Consider the following 16,400-nt stretch of genomic DNA (forward strand, 5'->3'; position numbering starts at 1 on the left):
AACGCAGTGTGCAGCAGCAGTCAAAAAAGCAAACAGGATGTTAGGAATCATTTAAAAAAGGAGAATAAGATAGAGAATATCTTACTGCTTTTATATAAATCCATGGTACACCCACATCTTGAATACTGAGTACAGATGTGGTCTCCTCATTTCAAAAAAGATATACTGGCATTAGAAAAGGTTCAGAGAAGGGCAACTAAAATGATTAGGGGTTTGGAATGGGTCCCATATGCGGAGAGATTAAACAGACTAGAACTTTTTAGCTTGGAAAAGAAAAGACTAAGAGGGGATATGATAAAGGTATATAAAATCATGAGTGGTGTGGAGAAAGTGAATAAGGAAAAGTTATTTACTTGATCCCATAATATAAGACCCAGGGGCCACCAAATGAAATTAACAGGCAGCAGGTTTAAAACAAATACAAGGAAATTCTTCTTCAGGCAGACACAGTCAACATGTGGAACTCCTTGCCTGAGAGGGTCGTGAAGGCTAGGGCTATAACAGGGTGTAAAAGAGAACTACATAAATTAATAGGTTTCAGAATGGAAGCCATGTTAGTCTGTATCAGCAAAAAGAATGAGGAGTACTTGTGGCACCTTAGAGACTAACAAATTTATTTAAGAAACAACTCTGACATCATAATAAAAAAGGCTGACAAAGGAGGTGCTGTCGTCATCATGAATAGGTTGGAATATGAAGGAGAGGCTGCTAGGCGGCTCTCTAACATAACATTCTACAAGCCATTACCCTCTGATCCCACTGAGAGTTACCAAAAGAAACAACACCATCTGCTCAAGAAACTCCCTGAAAAAGCACAAGAACAAATCTGCACAGACACACTCCTAGAACTCCAACCAGGGGTATTCTATCATCTACCCAAGATCCATAAACCTGGAAATCCTGGATGCTCCATCATCTCAGGCATTGGTACTCTGACAGCAGGATTGTTTTGTTATGTAAACTCCCTCCTCAGGCCGTACATTACCAGCACTCCTAGCTATCTTTGAGACACCACTGATTTCCTGAGGAAACTACAGTCCATTGCTGATATTCCAGAAAACACCATCTTGGCCACTATAGAGATAGAAGCCCTCTACACCAACAAAGATGGATTACAAGCCATCAGGAATAGTATCCCCAATAATGTCACGGCAAACTTGGTGGCTGAACTTTGTAACTTTGTCCTCACCCACAACTATTTCACATTTGGGGACAAAGTATACCTTCAAGTCAGTGGCACTGAGGTGGGTAATCACATGGCCCCACAGTATGCCAACATTTTTATGGATGACTTAGAACAACGCTTCCTCAGCTCTCATCCCCTAACTCCCCTACTCTACTTGTGCTACACTGATGACATCTTCATCATCTGGACCCGCAGAAAAGAAGATCTTGAGGAATTCCACCGTGATTTAAACAGTTTCCATCCCACCATCAATCTCAGCCTGGACCAGTCCACACAAGAGATCCACTTCCTGGACACTACAGCGCTAATAAGCGATGGTCACATAAACACCACCCTATACTGGAAACCTACTGACCACTCTACTTACCTACATGCCTCCAGCTTCCATCCAGACCACACCAGACGATCCATTGTCTACAACCAAGCTCTAAGATACAACCACATTTGCTCCAACCCCTCAGACAGAGACAAATACATACAAGATCTCTATTAGTGTTCTTACAACTACAGTACCCACCTGCTGAAGTGAAGAAACAGATTGACAAAGTCAGAAGAGTACCCAGAAGTCATTACTACAGGACAGGCCCAACAAAGAAAGAGAACGCCACTAGCCGTCACCTTCAGCCCCCAACTAAAACCTCTCCAGCGTATCATCAACGATCTACAAGCTACCCTGAAGGACGATCCCTCACTCTCACAGATCTTGGGAGACAGGCCAGTCCTTGCTTACAGACAGACCCCCAACCTGAAGCAAATACTTACCAGCAACCACACAACAAAAACACTAACCCAAGAACCTATCCTTGCAACAAAGCCTGTTGACAACTCTGTCCACATATCTATTCAGGGGACACCATCATAGGACCTAATCACATCAGCCACACTATCAGAGGCTCATTAACCTGCACATCTACCAATGTGATATATGCTATTATGTGCCAGCAGGGCCCCTCTGCCATGTACATTGGCCAAACCAGACAGTCTCTATGTAAAAGAATAAATGGACACAAATCACATGTCAAGAATTATAACATTCAAAAACCAGTCAGAGAACACTTCAATCTCCCTGGTCACTTGATGATAGACCTAAAAGTCTCTATATTACAACCAATAACCTTCAAAAACAGATTCCAGTGAGAGACTACTGAATTGGAATTAAATTGCAAACTGGACACCATTAAATTAGGCTTGAATAAAGACTTGGTGTGGATGGGTCATTACGCAAAGTCAAACTATTTCCCCATGTTTATTTGTTCCCCTACTGTTACTCATACCCTCTTGTCAACTGTTGGAAATGAGCCATCCTGATTATAAGTACAAAAGGTTTTTTTTCTCCTGCTGATAATAGCTCACCTTATCTGCTCATTCTCTTTATAGTGTGTATGGCAACACCCATTTTTTCATGTTTTCCGTGTATCTCTCTATATATATCTTCCTGCTGTATTTTCCACTGCATGCATCTGATGAAGTGAGTTTTAGCCCACAAAAGCTGATGCTCAAATAAATTTGTTAGTCTCTAAGGTGCCACAAGTACTCCTCTTTCTTTTTCCAGATAAATTAATGGAGGTTAAGTCCATGAATGGCTATTAGCCAGGATGGGTAAGGAATGGTATTCCTAGCCTCTGTTTGTCGGAGGGTGGAGATGGATGGCAGGAGAGAGATCACTTGATCATTACCTGTTAGGTTCAGTCCCTCTGGGGCACCTGGTATTGGCCACTGTTGGCAGATAGGATGTGGGGTTGGATGGACCTTTGGTTTGACTCAGTATGGCCATTCTTATATTCTTATGAAGGGAGGGGCAGAGTACTGCAGCAGGGATTCTGTAGTGTAGTGGTTATCACATTTGTCTAACATGGAGAAGGTCCCTGCTTCAAAACCAGGCAGAAACATAAGGGCTTAATTTTCTCAGCCCCTGCTGTTGTAGGAGCAGCAGTGATTTTTATGCTCAAAAGGTCTCTTATACTTTCCCTGTTCCCACTTTTGTATCCTCTCCCTCTCTGAATGCCTGTGAAGTGGCTTTTCCCCTCCCTCTCCCTCCTGGACTGCTCATGGGATGAATGTTCTGGTTGAAGAGCAGAAGAGCTCCCAGGTAGACAAGGTGTCTGGGACTCTAATTAGGCAGCACTCACACACCCAGAGCATGGACACTGCCCAAGGTGGAGTGTGACCTACCAGATGCAGCCAAGTCTTCTCTAGTCGCAGGCCATGAGGTGTAGGCCCTTAAAAGGGGAAGGGGCCATGTGCTCAGGAGAGCACTCACAAGCTTGTACCTCCAGTGAATGCCCTTTGCCCGGACCACCTGGCCAGTGGTTCTCTGCGTTGTATTTCATTGTGCCTCAGGAAGACTTACCTTCCTCGCACCGTCCATAGCTGTGCTGTGGGACACTTACCTTGCAGAATCCTGACATCTCCAGTGCTGTGCCTGTCCTGGTACCATCAGTATGCGAGTGTGAGTGTGACCCCCTCCTCCCCCGCTTATTTTGAGCTTAGCTATCAGTATAATAAATGTGCTGCTATCTGCCAGACTCTGGTGGGTCATTAGTCCTCCCTACGCTTACTAGCTGGCCCAATTTTGGTAACACCTGCGATAACTCTAAACCTTGCATGGCAGAGGGTGGTGAAATGAGCTGAGGAAAAAGCCTTGGCATCAGCAGGGGAAAGCTAGAGGATCTTGGAGAGTCACCTTTTGAAGCCTTGTGTCTTGGCTTCCTCTGCCCTTGGAGGTTGGCCTACGGAGGCCGGCTCTTCCTGCTGGCCTCCTTTGTGTGACTTGCCAAAGGAGGAAGTGAGGCAGGAATGGGGCAAAAGAGGAAAGTCGATCTGAGGAAGGCAGGGCAGAAGCTAAGCTCCTCAGTGTGGCTAAGTGGGACTAGTAGAGCGCTACCATTTGTTCTGCAAAGCTTAGGGAGGTGCAGTTGGCTCCCGGGAGGTAGAATCCTGTGCCTGCCTCTTGGCTTCCCAGGGATGGCTATTTGCATTCCAGAAGAAGAAGGATGGTTCTGGGTGAAAGGAAGGCAAGCAAAGCTATGGGAGGAAATTTGGGTGTGGGGTGCTGGCTCTGTGCTGGGGGAGGGGGTTTGGGTAATACCAGGATAACTCCAACAGCTTATTGTATAGTCCCACCCCTTTCTTCCTCCATTGTGTTTTGAATGATCTGCAGGACATTGATTCTCTCATTCCATTGATAAACTGATATAATGTGACTGAAATTAAACCAATTCCCAGGGGAGAAAAATATCACATCATTGTATTCCCTGGGAATTGAACCCAAATCAACTGCTTAGAAAGCAGCTATGCTTACCACTATACCACCAATGCATCTGATAAAAAGTGCTACATATGCTTGTCCAATGAGGTTAGACCAGCATTGAGGAGATTTTCGGCCTTTTAAAATGTACTGGATTCTCATCACTAAAAAAAAACACCTCCATCTTCACTTGAGTTTGAACCATCAGCCTTTCAATTAGCCACCAAAGTTGTTAATCACAGGGTATGTCTACACTAGGGGATTATTCCGATTTTACAGAAACCAGGTTTTGGAAACAGATTGTATAAAGTCGAGCGCACGATGACACACTAAGCACATTAATTCGGTGGTGTGCGTCCATGTACCAAGGCTGGTGTCAATTTCCGGAGCGTTGCACTGTGGGTAGCTATCCCGTAGCTATCCCATAGTTCCCACAGTCTCCTCCGCCCATTGGAATTCTGGGTTGAGATCCCAATGCCTGATGAGGCAAAAACAGTGTCGTGGGTGATTCTGGGTAAATGTCGTCACTCACTCCTCCCTCCGTCAAAGCAACGGCAGACAATCATTTCACGCCTTTTTCCCTGGATTGCCCAGGCAGACGCCATAGCATGGCAATCATGGAGCCCGTTCAGCCTTTTTTCACTGTCACCCTATGTCTACTGGATGGTGCTGACAGACGTGGTACTGCAGTGCTACACAGCACCATCCTCTTGCCTTTTGCAAGTTAGCAAAGATGATTACCAGCCATACTGTCCCATCTGCTACTTTGCAAGTTGACAATGACAGTTACCAGCTATACTGCACCATCTGCTGCTGTCATGGGTGCTCCTGGCCTGCCTCGGTGAGGTCGGCCGGGGGCGCATGGACACAAATAGGAATAACTCCCCGGGTCATTCCCTTCCTTACGTTTTGTCTAAAAGGAGAGTCAGTCCTGTCTAGATATCAGGCAAGTCTACTAAACAGCTAGAGAGGCCAATGGCCGCCTCCAGTCAGAGCCCCAGGCATCCTGCAGAAATGATGAGCTGTATGCCATTCTAGTGAGTGCCCCTGCATCAACCGCACCGGTAGCTTCCCTTCTCCTCCAACCCTCCTGGGCTACCGTTGCAGTGTCCCCCCATTTGTGTGATGAAGTAATAAAGAATGCAGGAATTTGAAACAACACTGACTTTATTGCCTCTGCAAGCAGAGCTCAAAGCGGGGAGGGGAGGGCAGCCTCCAGCTGCTATGATATTCCAGGCAGGACTGAATCTCCAGTAGACAAAGCTTAAAGAAGAGAATGACCTGGGAGTCATTCTCATTTTTGCCCAGGCACCCCCGGCCGACCTCACCGAGGCCGGTCAGGAACACTCACGGGATGACAATGACGGATATCAGTAATACTGTACCATCTGCCGTCCGCAAGGGAAGGGAAGGGGATGCTGCTGTGTAGCGCTGCAGCACCACGTCTGCCAGCAGCATTCAATAGACATACAGTGACACTGAAAAAAGAGGAGAAACAATTTTTTTCATTTGCTTTCACGGGGGGAGGAGGCGGAACAACATATACCCTGAACCACCTGCAACAATGTTTTTGACCCTTCAGGCTTTGGGAACTCAGCCAAGAATTCCAATGGTTTTCAGAGAGTGTGGGAACTGTGGGATAGCTACAGTCGTCAGTTGCCTCTCCCTCTCTGAGCGTTCATTTCATTTTTTGGCTTTCTGGTACGCTTGTCTCAGCTCCTTAAGTTTCAGCACTGTGTTGAGTCCCTACTGCGGCCTCTGTCCTTCATAGCCTTGGAGATTTTTTCAAATGTTTTGGCATTTCGTCTTTTGAAATGGAGTTCTGATAGAACAGATTCATCTCCCCATAGAGAGATCAGCTTCAGTGTCTCTCATACGGTCCATGCTGGAGCTCTTTTTTGATTCTGGGACTGCATGGCCACCTGTGCTGATCGGCGCTCCACGCTGGGCAAACAGGAAATTAAATTCACAAGCTTGCGGGGCTTTTCCTGCGTATCTGGCCAGTGCATCCAAGTTCAGATTGCTGTCCAGAGTGGTCACAATGATGAACTGTGGGATAGTGCCTGGAGGCCAATACCATCGAATTGCGGCCACACTAACCCTAATCCAACATGGCAATACTGATTTCAGCGCTACTCCCCTCGTCAGGGAGGATTACATATATTGGTACTAAGAGCCCTTTATATCTATATAAAGGGTTTCGTTTTGTGGATGGGTGCAGGGTTAATGCGATTTAATGCTGCTAAATTCGATATGAACTCGTAGTGTTGACCAGGCCACACAGAGCAGCAGGTTTCCCCTATTGTTTCCTGCTCTTGTTTTCTTCACTAGTTTCTCTTCTGCACTAACTTGCTCTTTGCCTTTGTGAGCCTGGCTAGTTCAGTTGGCAGAGCCTCAGACTTTTAATCTGAGGGCCCAGGGTTCAAGTCCCTGGTCAGGTGATAAACTACTCCTAAGGATCTTACACTGTCTTCCTAGAGACCTCTTTGACTTTCCCTTTCCTCAGAAAGCCCTTTTTGTGTGTGGGTTTGAAGGGGCAACTTCCTGACAGCCCCTCTGTCCTTGCAGCCTGGAGGAAGAAAGGCCTCTGGGCATATAGCATGTTCCTTCCCTGCACACACACACATACAAACACACAGAATATCCTTAAGGAACTAGAATCACCTGCTGCCTTCCCCTTTCCTGCTGGATTCCCAAATGAGGATGCTGTACAGCCCAAATCCATGTCCCTTCTTTTCCCAGTGCCCCTCAATCCCAACCCTCTGTCCCTCCTATGCACACTGCTCCTCACTCCCAACCAGAGCCTACTCCTCTTCACCTTTCTCCTCTGTCCCAATCCACAGCCCTCTCCTATTCCCAGTGCCCCTCAATCCCAACCCACAGCTCCCTCCTCCTTATACTACTCCTCAATCTCAAACCGTGGCTCCCTCCTTCCCTCGAGCAGCGGGTGCCTCAGACTCCCTCAGGAAGATTTTCTTGCAAGTTTTCGTGTATGAGTTTGCATGTGGATTTTACAGTATGTTGGAAATATGTTGGATTGCTTGCCAAAATGATCACTTTTGCCTGGTGTGGATTCCCAGTCTCCTTGTTATTGGGGCAAGAGAAATAAAGGGTTGTTATCCTTGTTGTGTGAATTGAGGGCAGCCCAACTGTGCTTGGCAGACCCCAATTGAGGAACTCACCCTCAATTCAGTAGCACTCGCTAGGCATGGGACAGGTGTTCCAAAGCCAAGTGGGCTGGGCCCTGGGTCCTAATACTAAAATTTAGGGGTTAGATCAATGTTAGGACAGGGTAGCAGTGAAGGGATGAGTGAGTCCCTGGACAACATAGTGAGTACAGTGCCTTCTTATTTTCCCCCTTTTCCACCCAGGATGGCAGGTGAACTCTACATAGGCACCTCTGGGCTTGCACTAACTAAAGACAACAGCTGTGAGTGGGGTGAAGAGCAGGGTTGACTCATGTTAAAGGACTTTTGGCTGCTGGACTTACGAACCATAGAGAGAAGGACATTGCCCAGCTTATTTGGGGGTGGGTCTTTTCCTTGTAATTTAGGTTTATGAGTTGGGGCTGCCGATATGACTTCTGCTAACCCTGGGCTTACATTGCAATGTAGACATATTCTGGAAGGGGATCTATACTGTGATAAAAGCCCTGTGGCCTGACTGGCCTGGATCATCTGACTTTGACTCCTGGGGCTCAGGTTGTGAGGCTAAAAACTGCAGTGCAGACATTTGGGCTCAGACTGGAGCTCAGGCTTGGAGACCCTCACCCCTCATGGGGTCTTGGAGGCTGGGCTCAAGCCCAAGTGTCTACACTGTAATTTTATAACTCTGCAGCACAAGCCCCACAAGCCTGAATCAACTGACCCAGGGTTTGAGAATAGTGACTTGGGTATGTTTATGTCAATGTAGACATAATGCTATGCTATGTCCAGACTGCAATGAAACACCCAAGGCTGCCCCATGCCAGCTCAGGATCCCGAGGCTTTGGCCGTGGGGTGGTAAATTTGCACTGTAGATATTTCAGCTCAGGCTCAATACTGGGCTCTGGGCCCCCTCAAAGTTGGGAGGGAGTTTAGGAAGCAAAAAAGGTAAAACCGCAATGAAGTATTACCCTGGACTCAATGGCATTTCTCCATTGGTCTGTTTGCTTTGGGGCAGGGACAATAACACGTCCTGCTGCATTCGTTATTTCAAAGGGCGGTTTAGGATTTTCATTCTCATACACGGTGCACAAAGCAGGACTCAACACTCAGTGTAACCTAAATGAGCCGCCCACAGATTCTGGCAGCCACAAAGAGCATTTGGTGTGAGAGCCCAGACCTGACCCAGCCCCAGCGGGTCATCCACAACCTACCAGCTGCTAACTCCTAAACGTTCAGTAACTCTATTATCAGTGCCTGGAGTGTAATTTAAACCATAAGAAAAACCACACTGGGCTAGACCAAAGGACCATCTAGCTCTGAATCTTGTCTTCTGACAGCTTATGGGGCTGGGACTGCAAGACTATAAAATTACAGTGCAGACATATGGACTTGAGCCCAACCTCTGAGACTCCACGAGGGGTGATGGTTTCTGAACCCAGGCTTCAGTGTGAACACAAATATGTGCACCACAGTTTTTAGCCTCTCAGCCTTAGCATAATGAGCCCAAGTCAGATGACCCAGGCCAGCCCTGCTGCCATCTTTATCCCGGGAGAGATGGACTCTAAGGGTACATTCCCATTGCAATGTAAGCCCAGGTGTGGCACGCTGTGCTTAAAGCAGCACCCTGCAAGCCCCATATTCACCACTCTCATATAGTGATGATACGTTTTGAACAAAGTCTGCCTGGTGAGGGATCATTTTAAAAATCTTGAACTGTTCATCTATTGAACATTAATGTCTTCTTGCATTCTGTGGGCTCACATTGGTTTGGGAAGTTATGAAGTTTGCTCTGTGTGCATTACAGAAATATATTATGAGGTTGGGAAATGCCCACCACCAGCCTTTCAGGTGCAAAAATGGAAGGGCCAGACTTGCTGCTGGCCCATTGAAGGGCCCATTGCTGGCCCATTGAAGGGCCACACTCTCAAGGACTATTCCAGGAACCGTGTACAATGCAGACTTCTCCGAGACAGCACAGAGACAATGGACAGTGCTTGACTCATGTTGTAGCAAAGGTACTTTCTAGCAAGTTGGAAGAAACTATGAAAGGGAAGTAGAGACATTATGCATTGGCCTCTCTCCCCCACAACTCAACAGCTGGAAACACATCTGGAGGACAAAGGCTTAAATGAGATAAATCAGAAGCGAATAACAATAATACATTCAAATCAAAGTCCTCAAACAGACTAGTACTGGTTTTTCAGCAGAAAATTTTCAGTTTGGGGAATTTTCTTTTCCCAGTCAGACCTTGCCAAGGGAAGCAGGGAGAAAATGTTTGAGTTGCCTTCTTCACGACAGCTTGCCCTAGACATTCTAGCTGTGGGTCACTGTCTTGGCCTTGCTGAGAAATGGGGTATTTTTATAACTTGAGGAGGTCCCAGGGTGTTTGGGGGAGGTTATGAGGATGTTACCTTTTGAGATAAAAACTAAGAAATACAGAACTAGAGAATTTTTTTTTTTAGAAATCTGAGCTTTAGACATTTTATTTAAAGCCGGGGATGGGGAGGAGAGAGGGTTGTCTGAGTCTCTGAGAAGGTTTTTGTTTGCAAGAAGCATTATTGTTTGATCTGTCATTGTACCAAAGGGGAGATGGTAGTCTATAAAGGAGGGGTGAAGACTAAAAGCATCCCATGAGGATGGAATTTGAACCCATGCATGCAGAGCACAGTGGATTAGCAGCCCATCACTTTAACCTCTCAGCCACATCATCTGACCTGTTAAGAAAGGGACAGGAGGAGAAATTTAGGCCAGCAGTGATAGGGACAATATGGAGTTTTTAAATACTAAGCAGAAGCAGGGGCTGAATGAGCTATTAGGTAGCTAGGTATGACCTTGCTCCTGACTCAAAAATAACCCTTAACTGTGTGGTGGTCTATTTCATTACTTCAGGGTGGCTGAATGTACATAATATGTCTGTAGTTGGGTTGCTCTTGTTCTAGGGTACATGCACCCCTCAAATCCGAAGCAACACTGTCATAGGCCGAGGGCTGGAGTTGATTACTTCTTGAGCTCCCTTCCACCCTGACATTTCTGTGGTTCTGGGTTTTGTCCCTTGCTCTTTGGAAGAACTCCTCATAAACATCCCCTGGCCTACCTGGTTATCCTCCTTCTCATCCCTCCGTACAACTCCCTTGTTCTATGAAGCCTAGAAAGACATGCCAATGGTTAGGCAGGTTGTGTGCTGAGATCACTATCAGGATGACAGATGATGTCTTATTGTTTCCTTGTGCTCTCTCTGTCCTTATTCAGGGCCATTGCATCTGTATTCCCCCTCTGTGGTCCAGCAAGGGCACCCATTCTCAGACTGTCCAGCTGGCACCTCTCTTGGGTAGAAACCCACATCTCTCTGCCTCCTAGCTGTAGTATCTCCGGGGCACTGCTCCCTGCCTACAGTGTGAATTCCCCACTAAGGCAGATCCTCTCCCTCAGCAGGCCTGCTTGGCCTTTCTTCCTCAGAGGCTAGGAGCAGCAGAACTGCCCCTAGTTAAGTTACGATACAGCCCATGGCCAGCAAACAGTGATTCTCAAGGTAAAGGCGTTACAGAGAGAACAGATTAAACAATAAAAGAACCTATATGCCTGCTAACCAGAGATCACTCTAATGGTTGGGAGGGGTGTGGGGAGTGGCGGTTCGAGAGGGGGCGGGGGCTGGGTTCCCTCCCCAGCTCTGGGAGGGGTCTGGAGAGTGGTGTTTCCAGCGGGGGAGGGGTGCTGGTTTCCAGCCCCAGCTCTGGGAGGGTCCTGGGAGTTGCAGTTCGAGTGGGGGCGGGGCGCTGGGTTCCCTCCCCAGCTCTGGGATGGGCCTGCGCAGTAGCGGTTCCAGCGCGGGCGGGGCGCTGGCTTCTCTCCCCAGCTCTGGGACGGGAGCAGAGACTGGCGGTTCCAGCGGGGGAGGGGCTCTTGTTTCCATCCTCAGCTCTGGGAGGGGAGTGGGAAGTGGCAGATCGAGTGGGGGAGGGGCACTGGCTTCCCTCTCCGGCTCTGAGAGAGTTCTGGGGAGGGTCGGATGGAGCGGGGGCGGGAGGACTGGTTCTCTCACCAGCTCTGGGAGGCCAGTGGGGAGCGGTGGTTTGAGTGGGGGTGGGGCGCTGGCTTCCCTCCCCAGCTCTGGGAGGGGCCTGGGGAGTGGCGGTTCCAGCGGGGGCGGGGCTGTGACGTTATGAGTGTACTATAAAATCTCAGTGAAAGGTGACAGGGCCAGAAAGAGTTAATTACCTCACCTCACCGACTGACCTGAGCCGTGGGTGAACTTTAAGAACTGGGTAGCAAGATCTGTAAATGAACAGAGCTTTGAAATGCAAGTCTGCATTGTCAGAGGTAGAAGGGGAGGTGTTTGCTCAGGTCTTGTGATGTAAGCAAACAGGTCTTGTCTATTGCTGTAGTTTTAATTCAAAGATAAAAAAAGGAATATTAGCATTTATGATGATACTTGAGTAAAATAGTATTATTGTCTATATGTCTCTTTGAAGGTTGTGGTAACCTGTATCTGAACTGTTTAATGGATAAATGACTCTGTGCTAATTGACAGGATGTTTGGAAGAAGGAGTTAAGCCTATTGTTTTCTCAGGGCTTGTCTACATCAGAAAGTTGCAGCGCTGGTGAGGGAGTTACAGCGCTGCAACTTTGAGAGTGTCCACATCTGCAGGGCATCACCAGCGCTGCAACTCCCTGTTTGCAGCGCTGGCCGTACTCCCGTTTTGTCTCGGGTGTAGAGGATCCAGCGCTGGTGATCCAGCGCTGGTAATGCAATGTAGACACTCACCAGCGCTTTTCTTGACCTCCGTGGAATAAGCAGGTATCCCAGCATACCTGAGGATACCTCTCTGGTAATCAAGAAAACTCCTCTGCCCTGTGCTCACCTGACCCCTCCTTTAAATACCCCGGGAAATTTAAAAAATCACCTTCCTGTTTGCTCAGTCAGGCGTGGAGTGCAATTAATCAATCAATCATTCAGCGACCATGCCTCCACGCAGCAAACGAGCCCCAGCATGGACCAATGCAGAGCTGCAGGATCTAATTAGTGTGTGGGGAGATGAGGCTGTTCAAGCACAGCTGCGCTCCAGAAGGAGAAACTACGATACCTATGGTCAGATATCGCAGTCCATGATGAGAAGGGGCTACGAACGGGACGCCTTGCAATGCAGAGTAAAAATTAAGGAGTTGAGGAGTGCATACTGCAAAGCCCGTGAGGGAAACCGACGCTCAGGAACAGCCCCCACAACCTGCAGGTTTTACAAGGAGCTGGATGCCATTCTTGGGTGTGACCCCACCGTGAATCCTAGAACCACGATGGAGAGTTCAGAGCAGGGAGAAGTGGGGGACGGTGTAGAGGATGAATATAGTGATACTACTGGCGTTGAGGGGGACACCCCGGAGTCTCAGGACACAGGCAGTCAGGAGCTCTTCTCTAGCCCTGAGGAGACTAGCCAGTCCCAGCAGCTGGAAGCGGACGTTGATGAGGAAGCTGAGGGTCGTGCTCGTGGTAAGTAGACTGCAATGCTTTGTGATAGCAGGATTCTCGTTATGGCTGACTGCCAGCATGCCTAAACGTGGAATAGCCCATTGATTTGATCTATTACATCTGTGTAATCTGCCTGAGTAATCTCTTGAAAAGTTGCAGCTAGATCTTGGGCAATGTGCTTTAACAAGTTTATAGGTAGAGCCACCGTGGTCCCTGTCCCGTTCAGGCTAACTCGTCCGATCCACTGTGCAGCGAGGGGTGGGGGGACCATGGCCGCACACAGGCGAGCTGCATAGGGGCCAGGGCGGTATCCACATTCCTGTAGAAGACCCTCCCGCTCTTCCTTGGTAACACGCAGCAGTGATATGTCTGGCATTATGAAAGCCTGTGGATAGTTTAGGGATAATTGAGGGCAGGTAGCTAGAATCACGGCTCCCCAGCGCAATGCGGTCTGTTTCCTCTGCCCCAATCCACCCCCCCCACACCCTTCCCAGCACGTAGGCATCCAGGCGGGGTGCTTCTTCCTCACCTGCTCTGCGGTGTGCTCGTCCCCCAACCCCCCTTCCAAACGTGAAACCTGCTCTGCGGTGTGCTCGTCCCCCACCCCCCCTTCCAAACGTGAAACCTGCTCTGCGGTGTGTTCGTCCCCCACCCCCCCTTCCAAACGTGAAACCTGCTCTGCGGTGTGTTCGTCCCCCACCCCCCCTTCCAAACGTGAAACCGGCTTTGCGGTGTGTTCGTCCCCCAACCCCCCTTCCAAACGTGAAACCTGCTCTGCGGTGTGCTCGTCCCCCACCCCCCCTTCCAAACGTGAAACCTGCTCTGCGGTGTGTTCGTCCCCCACCCCCCCTTCCAAACGTGAAACCTGCTCTGCGGTGTGTTCGTCCCCCACCCCCCCTTCCAAACGTGAAACCTGCTCTGCGGTGTGTTCCTCCCCCACCCCCCCTTCCAAACGTGAAACCGGCTTTGCGGTGTGCTCGTCCCCCACCCCCCCTTCCAAACGTGAAACCTGCTCTGCGGTGTGTTCCTCCCCCACCCCCCCTTCCAAACGTGAAACCGGCTTTGCGGTGTGCTCGTCCCCCACCCCCCCTTCCAAACGTGAAACCTGCTCTGCGGTGTGTTCCTCCCCCACCCCCCCTTCCAAACGTGAAACCGGCTTTGCGGTGTGTTCGTCCCCCAACCCCCCTTCCAAACGTGAAACCTGCTCTGCGGTGTGCTCGTCCCCCACCCCCCCTTCCAAACGTGATACCTGCTCCGCGGTGTGCTCGTCCCCCACCCCCCCTTCCAAACGTGAAACCTGCTCCGCGGTGTGCTCGTCCCCCACCCCCCCTTCCAAACGTGAAACCTGCTCCGCGGTGTGTTCGTCCCCCACCCCCCCTTCCAAACGTGAAACCTGCTCCGCGGTGTGTTCGTCCCCCACCCCCCCTTCCAAACGTGAAACCTGCTCTGCGGTGTGCTCGTCCCCCACCCCCCCTTCCAAACGTGAAACCTGCTCTGCGGTGTGCTCGTCCCCCACCCCCCCTTCCAAACGTGAAACCTGCTCCGCGGTGTGCTCGTCCCCCACCCCCCCTTCCAAACGTGAAACCTGCTCCGCGGTGTGTTCGTCCCCCACCCCCCCTTCCAAACGTGAAACCTGCTCTGCGGTGTGCTCGTCCCCCACCCCCCCTTCCAAACGTGAAACCTGCTCTGCGGTGTGTTCCTCCCCCAACCCCCCTTCCAAACGTGAAACCTGCTCTGCGGTGTGCTCGTCCCCCACCCCCCCTTCCAAACGTGAAACCTGCTCTGCGGTGTGTTCCTCCCCCACCCCCCCTTCCAAACGTGAAACCTGCTCCGCGGTGTGCTCGTCCCCCACCCCCCCTTCCAAACGTGAAACCTGCTCTGCGGTGTGCTCGTCCCCCACCCCCCCTTCCAAACGTGAAACCTGCTCTGCGGTGTGTTCCTCCCCCAACCCCCCTTCCAAACGTGAAACCTGCTCTGCGGTGTGTTCCTCCCCCAACCCCCCTTCCAAACGTGAAACCTGCTCTGCGGTGTGCTCGTCCCCCACCCCCCCTTCCAAACGTGAAACCTGCTCTGCGGTGTGTTCCTCCCCCACCCCCCCTTCCAAACGTGAAACCTGCTCCGCGGTGTGCTCGTCCCCCACCCCCCCTTCCAAACGTGAAACCTGCTCCGCGGTGTGCTCGTCCCCCACCCCCCCTTCCAAACGTGAAACCTGCTCCGCGGTGTGTTCGTCCCCCACCCCCCCTTCCAAACGTGAAACCTGCTCTGCGGTGTGCTCTGTCCATCCCCCACCCCCCTTCCTGGCGGGAACCGTGTCCTACGGGGTGCTTTTCACCCGGCCCCCCTTCCAAGCAGGAACCAAGGCATCCCACTAACAGGGGAGAATTTTAAGCAAAAGTACTCACCGCACAGCTAGACATGTCTTAGCTTTCTTGAGCTCTACAGTGTTATGTGAGGTATGTGAGAGGGATGCTACCTACAGTTTCCAGTGTCCTTCAAAAGTTGATAATAAACAATGATGCCCCTGTGTTTTACATGTCTCTATCTCTATTTTTTCTAGACAACTCGAGAAATGCAGCTGTGTCACCAGCCTCACGTAGATTGCAGAATTTGAGGCGCAATCCTAGAAAATCAAAAGAGGAGCTGATCAAGACCGTTCTGAACCACTACGACAGGGAAAGTAGGAAGACTGAGGAGTGGAGAAAAAGTTTACAGGAATGGAGGGTGACTGAAAGCAGGAGACAGGAATTGTCTGCCAAAAGAATAGCCAGGCAGATGATGAGACTCCTGTTTCGCCAAACCAAGTCTTTTGAGTCTCTTGTAGCCATGCAGACAAATATAAACCGTGATATCCCACAGCCTTCCCAAAACACTGTTCCTTGTCCCCCTGTGTATCCTCAAAATACCTTTATGCAGCACCCAGTTCCTTTTTATCCTCAGCTGCCCCCAACACCTATAAGATCACCTAGTAACCAAGATATGTTTAATTGTTACCCAGTGCACTCCACCCCAATCATTCTGCAGCAAAGTAATGGTGAGTTGCAGCAGGCGGTTACAATTGAGTAAAAGAGGAAATAGTAAAACCTGTGAATGTACTGTGAACCAACCATACCCCCTTTCCTGTTTTTTACTGTATGACAAATAAAAGGATTTGGTTTGTATTTCTTTCCCTATGTTTTATTGGTGATATAAATGGTTACTTATACACAGCAAGGTAAAGCAAAGCACTACACATGCACCAAACATTACTGCTGGCTCTCAGCATCAAATTGCTCCCTTATAGCATCCCTAATCCTTGAAGCCCTTTCCTGGGCCTCCCTATTAGCCCTGCTCTCTGGCTGAGCAAACTCATTCTCCAAACGT

General features: G+C 49.5%; 1 non-coding gene across 1 annotated transcript; it reads left to right on the forward strand.

The window, feature by feature from the left end:
* Window positions 1–6,801: 6,801 nt before the first annotated feature.
* Window positions 6,802–6,874, forward strand: TRNAK-UUU. Its single transcript has one exon. It is a non-coding gene; the product is annotated as a tRNA-Lys (tRNA).
* The last annotated feature ends 9,526 nt before the right edge of the window (window positions 6,875–16,400 follow it).

Source organism: Gopherus evgoodei, unplaced genomic scaffold (assembly GCF_007399415.2).
Source record: "Gopherus evgoodei ecotype Sinaloan lineage unplaced genomic scaffold, rGopEvg1_v1.p scaffold_166_arrow_ctg1, whole genome shotgun sequence".
NCBI classification, from domain to species: domain Eukaryota; kingdom Metazoa; phylum Chordata; order Testudines; family Testudinidae; genus Gopherus; species Gopherus evgoodei.